The sequence below is a fragment of the Vicugna pacos genome, chromosome 8 (genome assembly GCF_048564905.1).
Source record: "Vicugna pacos chromosome 8, VicPac4, whole genome shotgun sequence".
NCBI classification, from domain to species: Eukaryota; Metazoa; Chordata; class Mammalia; order Artiodactyla; family Camelidae; genus Vicugna; species Vicugna pacos.
Genome location: NC_132994.1, coordinates 53,056,646 through 53,070,174, shown reverse-complemented (window position 1 = coordinate 53,070,174; position 13,529 = coordinate 53,056,646).

Genomic DNA, 13,529 nt, shown 5'->3' with positions numbered 1-13,529 from the left:
ATCAGTGTTGTCTTTTACAATCAGTGCTTTCTGTGGTCTATTTAATAAATCTTTCATTAACTCAATATCACAAAGATTTTCTCTTATACATTTATCTGAGGTTTTTTGCTCTTATGTTGAGGTCTATGATCCATTTTAGTTCATTTTTACTTCTAATATGTGGTAAGTGTCAAGGTTAATTTTTCAAATCCGTAGAGATATACAATTACTTTGGCACATTTGTTTAAAAGTCTGTTCTTCCCATATTGAATTAACTTGGCACCTTTATTAAAAACCAATTGATCATGTAAGTATGGATCTATTTATGGATTCTGTTTCAGTGATCAAATTGTTTACCTTTATACTGTTACCAGTATATATGAATACTGTAGCTTTATGATACATTTTGAAATTGGAGAGTGTAAGGCCTTCAACTTTGTTCTTCATTTTAAAAATTATTGCTGCTGTTCTATGCCTTTACTTCTTCTTATAAATTTCAGAAGCAGATTATTAATTTCTTCAAACAAGACTATTAGAATTTTAATTAGTATTGCATTGAATGTATAGATCAACTTAGAGTGAATTGCCAACATTGAACATTGGCATAGCATAACATAACGTAACATTGAATCTTCTAATCCATGAGTAGGTGCATCTCTTCATTTATTTAGGTCTGCTTTTATTTCTCTTAGCAAAGTTTTGTAGTTTTCAGTGTAGACGTCTTAGCATTTTTAAATAAATTTAAATCTCCTAGTATTCCAATGCTATTTATAAATAAAATAGTTAATAAAATTTTTCCAATTGTCCATTGTTAGTATATAGAAATACAATTGATTTGGTTTATTGACCTTGTATCTTGCAATCTTGTCATACTCACCTATTCTATTAACTTCTTATAGATTTCTTTAGAATTTTCTATGTATAAAATCATTTTATATGTAAAGAGAATTTTACTTCTTCCTTTCCAATCTATGTACCTTTTATTATTTTTATTGCCTATTGCATTGGGGAAGACCAGTGAAATGTTGAATAGACACAGGGAAAGTGGATATCCTTGCCTTGTTTTTTATCTCAAGAGAAAGCATAGTGCTTTCAATATTGAGTTATGATGTTATCTGTAAGTATTTGCAGATATTCTGAAATCAGATTTAGAAAGATCATCTTTTCTCCCTAATTTGTTGAGATCATAAATAGATGTTGGAATTTTACAAAATGTTTTTTTTACATTGATTGAAATAATATTTTTTCATTTTTGCTCTGTTAATGATAAAATACACTGATTTATTTTCAAATGTTAAACTCAATTTGCCATAAAGTATTATATTTTTATATATTGTGGAATTCAATTTTTTATATATTGCAGAATTCAGTTTGCCAAAATTGTATTAAAGAATTGAATTAGCATTTACGTTCTCATGGTTCATCAGTGTAATGTCTTGTGATGTCTTTTGTTTTAGTATCAGGATAACGCTAGCCTCATTAATTGTTGAATGTTCCCTCTCCCTCTGCTTTCTAGAAGAATTTGTTTAGGATAGTCTTATTTCTTCTTTAAACATTTAAGGAGGATTACCGTGTTTTGAAATTTTGATATTAGTCACATAAACATTTATCGTTGTTACAGCTTTCTGATAAATTGACCAATTTCTCATTATGAAATGTCTCTCTTTATCTCTGTTGAAATTTGTATCTTTAAAACCTTATCTTCTTATATCTCTGTTTTCATGGTTCATCTCTTTTCAGCCATTCACTTTCAGTCTATTTCTTTCTTTACATTGAAAGTGCAGCTGTTGTAAACAGCATGAATTCAGATCATTTTTAAAGATCCATTATGACTAGCTCTCTATTTTAGACTATTCGTCTATTTATTGATATTTTTGTAATTGGATGTGTCATTTTATTATTTATTTTCTATTTGTTACTTCAGTATTTTGTCCCTCTCTTCCCTTTTCCTGATACTCCTAATTTTTTTTGAAATCACTTTTTATCTTCCTATTGGCTTTCTAGCTGTACTTCTTTGCATTATTTATGTTGGTGTTTGTTCTAGGAATTTCTATATATGTATGTATATATACATATAGAATACAAAGACACATATATATCCCTAATTTGTCATAGTGCACTTGTATCTATGTAGAAGACTTACAACAGTATAAGGCCTATACTGATGTCTCCCAATTCTTACTCTATAATTGCCACATATATTACAGCTGGCTATGTTACAAACCACACAAGATAATGATACAATTTGCTTTAAACGGTCATATTGATTATAAAGAAATTAAGATAAAAAAGCAAAAAACGAGGTCTTTTCTGTTTACTCAGACAGTTACCATTTTTGATGCTCTTCATTCTTATCTGTGGATCTCCATTTCCACCTCTTAGCATTTCCTTCAGCCTCAAGAACTATCTTTAGCATTTCTTGTAGTGTGGATCTGCTTGTAACAAATTCTCTTCATTTCCCCTCATCTGAGGACGCCCTTATTTCTCTTTCATTATTACAGGATATGGAATTCTTGGTTGAAAAAATTTTTCAGCACTTTAAAGATGTTGTTTCACTCTCCATAGTCATTGGAATAATTAAGTTCTAATCTCTTGAGCAAGAAATGATAATTATACAATGTGATAGAGGTGCTAATTATCACTACAATGGCAATCATATTATAATATATAAATATATCAGGTTAACAGGTTGTACACTTAAAATTTGCACAATGCTGTAAGTCAAATGTATTTCAATTAAAGTAAAAATACTTTGTTCCGCTCTTTGCTGGACGCCATGGTTTCTCACAGATACCAGGTATTAATCAAATTATTGTTCGCTTGCATGCCATTTTCTAGATTTGCTCTTTATTTTTGACTTTCAACACTTTGACTCCAATGATACCTGCTTTTGCGGATTGGCTTTGGGAAGAAACAAAATTTTATGACAAATGACAGCATCACCAATTCCTTTGGTAGCTAGAAAAAAACAAAACATATAAAGTCAGATCAGGTTTCAAAGGAGATTTTATCAAACTTTTAAAGAGTAGATAATTTAAATGCTATTGAGATTGTTCAAAGCAAAAATTTTTGTATGAAGCAAAGATGATATTGATATCAAAATCTTATTTAAAATTTACATACAAAGAAAACTACAGATCAGTATCACATATGATTACAACCAGAATCCAAAAACACATTAAAAAAAATACCCTAACCAAATGTGCTTTCCATCCATGAATTCAAGATGCTCAACATCAGAAAGTCAGTTAATATTATTTTTCAAATTTGATGAGATTTAAGAAGTAATTCACAAATCATTTCTACAAATGTTAAGAAGATTTGACACATTACAATACCCATTCTTGATTTTTAGAATTTGATAAAATGAAACTTGATACTTTCTTGACATGAAAAAAATGTATTTACATATGGAGTCCAGGACAGCACAAGAATGCCCTCTACTACCACTAACATTTAATATTTCACTAGAGATATTAACTTATGTCATTAGACAAGAAAAGGAAAGTAGTGATTTAAGAATTGAAAATGAAGAGTTTTAAAATTGTTTCTATTTGCAAATGATATTATTGTACATGATTTTTCTCTTGTAAAATACTTAAAAGAATTGATGGGAAAACCACCACAATTTAAGACAATATTAGCAAACTAGTGGGACTTAAATTTACATTTAAATATATGTATTTTTCCATTTATTGCTATTGCAATAGCAATTTTCAAAAAAGACAAAATAGCTAGGATTAAACTTAACAAGAAATGAGCAAAATCTACATGAGGAAAACTTTTAAATGCCCCTGAAGGGAAAAAAAGTACATTTAAACAAGTGAAAATATCTATAATGTTCCTTGATGCAAAGACTCAACAACACTGTAATGTTTGTTCTCTCTAATTGAATAAATTTAACAAAATCCAAGCAAAAATAGCCAGGAAACTTGGAAACTTTCAGATATTAAAATATAATATGGTATCTCATTGACTGAAACACTATAGTATTGACCCATGAATAGACAGATGAGGACATATTAGAAATTCCCAAAATAAGCACAAATTCATGTAGGATTTGGAATTGGTGAAGATGGCATCTCAAATCATTTTTAATAAATGTCATAGAGTCTACTGGTTAAAAGATATTACTAAATCCATAATTCCTACTATATTTCAGGATAAATGCCAAAGAGTCAAAACTTCTCATGTAAAAAATGAAGTCAAGTAAGTACTGCAAGAAAATATAGGTAATATTTCCTTATTATACTATAGTGGAGAAGACCTTTCTACCTATGATTCAAATTCCAAAACCTAAAGAGAAAACTAATGATAAAATCAAACACATAAAGGTAAAAACAATTAAACATGGCAAAAACAAACAAGTAACCAAAAATAAGCACAAACAAAATCCAAAGACAGAAGAAAAACTGGACAAAATATTGCAATTCATAAATAAAGGTTGATATCCTTAATAAATAATAACTCCTATACATGAAGATTAAAAAACCACCAATAATAGAAATGGGCAAAGGACATGAACAGCAAGTTCACAGAAAAATAAATTCAAATGTCCCTGAAAGTTATGACAATATGTTGTCACACTCATGGTGAACTCAAATATTGAAACTACTCTAACATCTGTCCTCTATTGTATTAGACAAATCCAGAAGTTTGATACTCACTCTCTTGGCAAGGCTGTAGGGAAACAGGCACTCTCATACATTACTAGAGGGACAAAAAAAATTACAATTCCTAAGGAAAGGAGACTGGGAATATCAACATTACAAATGCATTTACCCTGTAAGTCAGGAAAACAGCATCTCAGAATCTAGCTTTTAGTTACACCTGAACCCAAACAAAATGGAAAAGGATGTTTCTTGCAGCATTGTTTGCAATAAAAGAGACTGGAAACTATGAAGAGTACAGCAACTAGGAGACTGGTTGAATGAAATCTAACACATCACTATATTGGAATACTATGCAGCTGTGAAAAGGATGAGGAGGGTTTGACATACTGCTGTGGGGAAGTCTATAATATATTGCTAAGTAAAAAAAGGCCAAGTGTAGAAGAGTAAACTCAACCTTTTGTATAAGAAATAAAGGTATAAGAATACCCATATGTGCATAACAAAATAATATAAAGATAATTCAATAAAAACAGAGTGGACAGGAAGAAAGTGGTGGATGGGAATAGAGGAGAGTCACACTTCTCAGTGTCCCTTCTTGTATAGTTTTGATTTTTGAGCCATGTTCAAAGAAAATTTTTTGAAGAGAAAATAAACTCAAGGAGATCCAGGAAAATAGGAGTGTTGTAACCTAGTAACATACTCAGGCTTCTGTCCTGCTAAATATGGTTTTGTGGAGTGGTAGCATGTGGGGAAATCTCACCTGTCAGGAAGGCAGAGCAGAGTCTAGGGAGCTGGTGTTCACAGGGGTGGCGCCTGGGCACCAAGCCATTCACAATTGTCAGAGCATTAGCCCAGTTTATGTTGGCTCCGCATGTGGCCTGATTCCACTCATTGTCTTGGCTCTCTATGGTGGTAACTTGGATCATGGAACTGCCCTGGGAAAAGAAATAATAGGTTATCCAGACCAGGCTCTGTGAAGGTCTCAGGAAACATTAGCCAGTGTTTCCATCACTTCTCTTTGAAAGGCCTTTCTATACTTACCTTTTCTGTCTCAGGAAGACAGTTCCATTGCACCCTAATCTAAATTTGGGTTTCCTAATTTCATTGCATATCTTATGAAAATAGTTTGGACAATGCAAATCATCATCCTCTTCGCTAATGTTTCAAGGAGGCAAAGAATGTTAAATGACTTTTCTAACCAGAGCTGAAGCTGGAACTGAATGCACGCCCTCAAGCTTTTCCCTTGGTAAACTCGGAGACGTGGAGCAGAGGGGTTGCCCTTGCTCCTTGCTCAAGCAGACTAATCTGAATAATCACTACTTCTGGAGCCTTCCTTCAGCTCTGACCCCAGAAACACCTTTTAATAGACCATATCTTCTACTTTTCATAGCCATAAAGGACACATTGGAGATGAAAAAATGTCTAGCTGTCCTGGGATCGGGAAGCACATGCACTTGGGGCCACATAAAAATGCCATGGACTCAAACTGTCCAGCAGAGAGAGACAGGACAGCCGCCCACATCCCTTCCTCTCCATGTGCCAGTGGTTCGAGGGGAACCGTGAGTGATGTACCTATGTTCCCTGGGCAAATCTGCAGGCAATCAGTTTAGGTGATTTGAGTGGAACAGGCAGAGAAGCCAAGAATATTATTTTTATGGATGTTCCCTCAGGATGTATGACAAGAGGAATGGAGGTTCTTCCCTGAGCAATTGCTTATAAGACCAAGAGAAAAAGAAGGAAGGGCAATGAAAATATACAAGTAACTCAGGTATATAAGGTCCCTCTGCCTCCCAGCCAACACGTCCTCTAACTCCTTTTGCTGCTGAAAGTGTGGTCTGCAGACCTGCAGCAACAGCACCACCAGGGAGTCTGTTAGAAGTGCAGAGTCTTAGATCCTACTGCAAATCTGCTAGCTTGGAATCTGCATTTTAAGAAGATCCCCAGATGATCTGAATACACATGAAATTTCCAGAAGCGCTGCTCTAACCTGCAGGTGTAGGCAGAATAATCTCTCACTCTCACCTGAGTGCTCTCTTTTTTTAGCCACTCTTCTGTACTTCAGACACCTCCCGGGCTTGGAGTCTTTATACACTCAATGGGTGCAAGTCCCTGCATGGGACCCTCTGAACCGATGGGAGGGGATAAACCCTCCATTCCGTTGCCATCCTGTCCACTCTTGGCCCAAAGCAGAAACATCAGATGTCTAAATAAAGCAAATATCTTTATTTTAAAAATCAAAGACAATTCTAGAAGCATTCCTAAAATGGGAGAGAGTTGAAACTCTCACCTTCTTGAACTGCATGCACCCTTCTCAAGACCCCTCCTCCATAATTCCATCCAAGTCCCAGGACATCTGGGTGAAGGGCTCCCCTTACTTACTCCCCACACTGTCCTCCCTACATCCTTGCAATGAGCCACGTTGGTGACATTCTTTCTAACACTGTGTATTTCAGCTGACCTGTGAGTGCTGCGGGTGACTCAAGGTCCCCTTGTTGGTGTTGGAGGTGAAACATCCTGATCCGATTTGCATCTCCACTTTCCACCAAAGTGAGCTGCAAACAGATGGGTCCTCTAACTAGGGGACTTATTGAAACAGCCCATCATGGAGGAAGCAGTTCAGTGTAATGAATAAGAGCACAGTGTGGAGCTAGACGCCCTGTGTTCCAACCCTTGCTCTAATTAGAACAGCACCTGGTAAGCATTGGATAAGTACCTGCTACCATTACATGGGTGCAAATAATTTCTAGAATTATTCAGAATGCTCTTGCTTTGTGAAGGTAAAGAACAGTTTGTCATGATTAGCTTAGAGCCTGATACAGATTTACAGGTAGGAAAAGTAATATTTATGCTTAAGAGTGCCAAGACCATTTGTGCTGAGCAGGAAGAGAAGTCATGTTCTTGGTGCTTCTTCCTCAACCTCAATCTCCTGACATCCCGCATCTGAGCATCTTGAATTGCTCAGGAAATTGGCACTGCTTTCCCAGTGTTTCAATTCTCCCTGTTACTTCACTTGACTCTCACAGTGCTCTTTTCCTTGCAAGTGTTTGTCAGGTGGGGCATTGTTGTTCCCTTCTTTAAAATTATGGTGGAATAGAGGAGTTAGCATGAAATGATTTCCATATAATTTGTAACTATAAGGATAGAACTATGGACTCAAGCGAGTGATATACAGTTAGGCAGAGAATTTCAGCATCAACATTTCTCTTTTTGATGATATGCTAATTGCAATAGAAGGACTTAGAATAGCTCTCAGTAAATCTGGATCATTGAGAACAATACTCCTTGAGTGACTAGATGTTCTGTGTGGTGAGTCAGTCCTGGGGTGGCTTCCTGCACCATGTATCTGCTAGTGTGGTTTTAGGAATCATTGCCAGGGTGGTTAGTTTGGTCCCACTATTAATAAGATGTGAATCCTAATTCGAAATGTGCCAAAACTTACAAAAAAGAGGGGGATTTTTATCACCATACTAGGTGGAATTTTTGTATAGCTTTAGACAATTTCTAGATTTTCTATGAAACTTATAAAGTTATTTTTTTTATTTTTATAAGTGGTAGGGTAATGCAGCGCTATCTAAAGAAATAGAGAAAAAGATTGTTTGCATGATATAATTAGGAAAATTTTAATTAGAAGAAGCTTTAAAGATCATCTATTGCAACATTTCATAAAATGCTGGCATCCATTCAAGGGTATTCTTCATGGAGATTATTCTGATAAAGCAGGGAAACATAGTCTCAGGAGCCAAATGGATTGGCTCTTAAATGCCAGTTACATCTCTTTCTGGCTGATATTTGACGTAGGTCGAGTTGACTAATTTCTTTTTTTTTATTTCTTTTTATTTATTTATTTTTTCAAGTTGACTGATTTCTATTAGCCTCAGTTTTCTCATCCACATAACAGTACATAAAACCTACCCTAGAGGTGTTGGTAAGGATTAAATGAGATTATTATTATTATACATATAACCCTTAGCACTATGCTTTGTGTGCCATGGTAAATGGTACCCAATAAAAGTTAATAAAGGCAAAACCATACCCTCATACTTCTGTGAGGCTTTTCTCTTGTCTGCCTATTTTGAGGAGTTGTCATTAGGAATAGATACATAATATTTAATGTACCTCACACATGGGTGGATGCTTCATAAATTACAGGGGTTATTATTATTTCTTCCAGATGATCATTCTACAGCATCCATTCATTCATCGAACATTATTACCGTGTGCCACTGGTGTGAGGAAACCCAATAAATAATACACTGATGTTTCCTGTTTAAGTCTGGAGGCAATTGGTTTGAAGTGATTTGAGTGTGACAGGCAGAGAAAGGCCAGAGGTTTGGGGCAAAGTGACAAGTAGATGACAGTGCCATTGACTGAGGTAGGGCAGAACCAGGGCAGCAATAAGACTTTGGGATACAGGATGATGAAGGGGAAATCTCTTTTTCACATGTTAAGATTGAGATGCTCATGATTCATTCATGTGAAACATCATAGAGGTGGCTGAATATACAAGGCTAGAGAGGACACTTGGCTGGAGAAAATAGTGGGTTCATTATCACACATTTATGGCACTGAAAACGATGGAACTGGATGAGGTGCTGAAAAAAAAGTGTGTAGAAAGAAAAGAGAGCCCCAAACTGAAATCTGAGGAACCCCAACATTTGGAACTCGGTGGAGGACAAGTAGCTCAGGAAGCCAGTGTCATTGTTGGATGGCTTAAATGGTTAGGATGTTTCATTTTGAACCTGCCTTTGGAATTTCAAAATGTTGGCCTTTTTAAAGCAACGTAGAGCAAGTCTGTTCCTGCAAGTAGATGAAGAAGGCTCCTGCATGTCTTCTGTTGGACTTTTCTCTTTTAGCCTAAAAATACCCACGTGTTTTGGAGTATAACTCAGAAGCAGACATCACCCAAACCCTACCCTCTCAGCTAGACCAGCCAGCCACCTGCAGGACTCCCAAGCAAATACAAAGTGAGATGGAGTAAAAGGAAACCAGATGAATTACTTTCAAAATCTACTGCTGTGCACTATGGAGAACAGTATGGAGGTTCCATAAAAAACTAAAAATAGAGATACCATATGATCCAGCAATCCCACTCCTGGGCATATATCCAGAGAAACTCTAATTCAAAAAGATACATGTACCTCCATGTTCATAGCAGCACTATTTACAATAGCCAAGACATGGAAGCAAACTAAATGCCCATCAACAGATTATTGGGTAAGTATGTGGTATATGTACACAATAGAATATTACTCAGCCATAGAAAAGAATGAAAAAATGCCATTTGCAGCAACATAGGTGAACCTAGAGATGATCATATTAAGTGAAGTAGGTCAGACAGAGAAAGACAAATATTATATGATAACACTTATATGTGGAAACTTAAAAAATGATATAAATGACATTATTTACAAAACAAAAATAGACCCACAGACATAGAAAACAAACTTACGATTACCGGTGGGGAAGGGATAATTTAGGAGTTTGAGATTGACATATACAAACTGTATATACAGAATAAACAACAGGGACCTACTGTATAGCACAGGGAACTATATTCAATATCTTGTATTAACATATAGTGGAAAAGAATCTGAAAAAGAATCTATGTATCTATGTATCTATCTATAACTGAATCATTTTGCTGTATACCTGAAACTAACAGCATTGTAAATTAGCTATACTTCAATTTAAAAAATGGTTAATAAAATCCACTGCTGTGGTCTTAAGGAATCATGACTGTGGCTCTACCTAATAGAGCAGTTGGATAAAGCATGGAAATAATCTTTTAGAAAAAAAAAAAACCATAAGGCTAAGAGGGCAGATTCTATAGTCAGCTGTGCTTCCAGCAGCCTTAGAAACATGGAATGAGAAGGCATGCTCTGGCAATATAAAAACAAGTACAAACCAGTTGGACTTCTGCTGGAATTAAGACTGACTGTTCACGTTTCTTCCTTGAGTTCATGACACCAGCTAACTCATGTCTTTGCCTGGTAATGATTTCCGTGTCACAACTCTGATTTAGTGTATTGGCTCCTCAGCTGTGTGCTCTTATATTCAGACATCCATTAATTGACCTTGACATCACCTCCACTCTTCATTTTGGAAACATTTACCTACTACTTCTTCAGTGCTTCAGACCCTAGGTTTTGGTCTTGCTGTATCTTGATCTATCCAGAGAAAGTCATATGCAAAAACAGGTACTGCAGGTAAAAACTCCAGCCATTAGGCAAAGGTCAGATTTTCTTCTTGTGCTCTGTATAGGACCGGAGATTTTCTGATATCTTAATTCTAACTGTAATTTATAATATGATATAGCATGTGTGTTGTATTTCACTAGTAATAGTTGTACTAAATTATATAAAAACTAACTTGAAACTACCACGCATTTACAAATTCTAGCTAAGTTGAAACATACATATCTCTTATCCTTTATACATTTCAGAAAGAAATTGTGTCCATCTCAATGATTATCATAACTACTTGCAACAGAGAGCAAACCACAACTTAAAAACACACTACCATGGGCACAAGTTGTAACAGCAATGAAAGATTGCCTGTAATTACAATTACAATTACCTAAAGAATGCAAGTAATTAAAAAGAATTTTTGTTCTCCAAGTTTTATTCCACCGTTTATTCCCTAGAATGGCTTGGCAGTTGTGACTTCACAACTGGCCTGAGATTGGTTCATTAAACTCTAATCTGATTAGGACTTTTGGTTTCTTTGTTCTCTGTGTCCTCAGGTGGCGATTTTGGCTGAACATTAGACATGTTTGCCTCATGTACAGAAACATGATTTTGCCTGTGTATTACATAATAGGAAAAACAATTCTCAGGCCTTAATTCTCAAAAGGCAACTCTAGTTAAGAGATCCACTTCTGTCCAAATAATCTTCAACCTATGGATTTCACTTGAATGCATCTGTAGCAAAGCACTGTATGTGCATTTGTGTCTGGAGAGTCAGGTGTGTGTGTGATTTCCCAGAGCCATTACCAGTTCAATGTAAGTCGTTCTTTGAAAATGATTTTAAAACGTTCCTAAATGTTATTTTTCCGAAGAAACTAAAGGTTGATTTAATGTAATTTGGATTCAGATAGCAAGATGGGTGAAAAACACAGTAAAGATGGTCACTGGTCGGGAAAGGACAGTGTAACCTAAGGTCAGTTAGATAAGAAGAATCACCAAACCATCTGGAAAAGGCTTTAAATTAGATATGAAATACAATTAGGACCCAACAAAATCTTCAATATTGAAAATAGGGCTGAGCCATCTTGCTGTGCTGATGGGCAGAAAAGATTGAGGGGAACAATGACCAGTAACTAAAGTCTATCACAAGAGTCACTCCTGGATTGCCCTATAGGCATAAATGAATGAACATCAGAAATTTTCCACTTTCATGAATTCACTCAGAATTTTATAATCAAGAAATCATCTAGAGCAGGGGAAGGGTAGAGCTCAGCAGTAGAGCACGTGCTTCGCATGCACAAGGTCCTGGTTTCAATCCCCAGTACCTCCATCAGAATAAATAAACCTAATTAACCCCCGCAAAAATAAGTAAAATATTTTTTTAAAAAAGAAATCTAGAAAAGAAAATTTATTCTGCTATCAGCTGACATATATTTCAAAAAAGTAAAATTGTATTTCTGTTTCATGATTAATAGTTTAGGGGGTCTAAAAAGTCTTATTCTGGCTCTGGCAACAATTCAGGTGACTATGGAATAAAACTGAAGACAGATATCAGGGCAGGTCCCCAGACTTCAGTATGTTTTGCATGAGACGTGGGTCTGTGTAGAGGAGGGTAGGCTTAAGCCTCTGGAAAGTTCTAGAATGGTGGCTTCTGAAGGTGTGTGCACTCTCAGGTTTAGTCTTCATGTACCTTTCCTGACAGCATGTCACCACCTGGACTTGCAGCCTTCAGCTCCTGGAGCAGCAGCTGACTTAACGGAGGTGTGGGCTACATTAGGAGGGAGTCTAACTGGAATTGGTTTTGCACCGTTGAAGGTGTTTGGTTCCTTTCCTAGAAACTGAATCCAAACTGTCTGCCAGACTGGCTGTCAGCTTGTGAATGATGGGGCAGCATCGTATTTTCAAAATAGGCATGATGACAGCGTCTCAAATGTGATCTATGGGAGATCTCCTCGAGTCTATAATGACACCATAATGAACTGTCCTCAGCTGGAAGGAGCCAATAAGTTTTACTTTAAAATCTACAGAAACACACCTGTGTTTCCCATCACTGTAATATGACTCCAAGTTCTAAGTTTGCAATACAGTGAAGGAAGCAGAAAATCCATCTCTCTCTTAAGCTTTGAACCACAGGGGACTTGAAGACAGATCAAAGAAACCCTTCCAGTCTCTCTATTTTTTAGTTTTTGATGCTTAACATGCACTCCGAACATTAACAAGCTTAGTTCCATGAGGCACCTTCTGGGCCAAAAGATAAGACTTTCTTTCCCCAAAATCACATTTTCTCAAATATTTTTCAAAGCTAAGGTATAAGCCTTTTAATAGAATTATGCAAATTTTGCTTTAACTCTATAAACGTTTTCAGAACTAAATACCTCTTTGAAGAGTCGCGGTATTTGCAGTGTCCACATGAGGAAAGAAAAGCCAGGAACAGCAGGCAACGAGGGAGACAATGATGACACCCTAAACTCAGGTTTTATTTATCCCCAAAGTTATTTTGTGCAAACTCAAAGTAACCTCTGCTTCCGAAAGGTCAAACTCACTGGGATGAAAATGCTGACCGATCCTTAAGGGATTATCTTCTTGGCAGGGCAGAAGCCCAGCTCGAATGCACCTCCCTCCTGATCTGAGCTGTCTGGATGATGGAACAAAAACATCTAAGCCCAAGTCAGGGTCGGAACACAAGGGCACTTGCATCACTCCCAAAACTGAGATGCAAAAGTACCTCTGAAGAAAAGCCATGGCTGGGTGG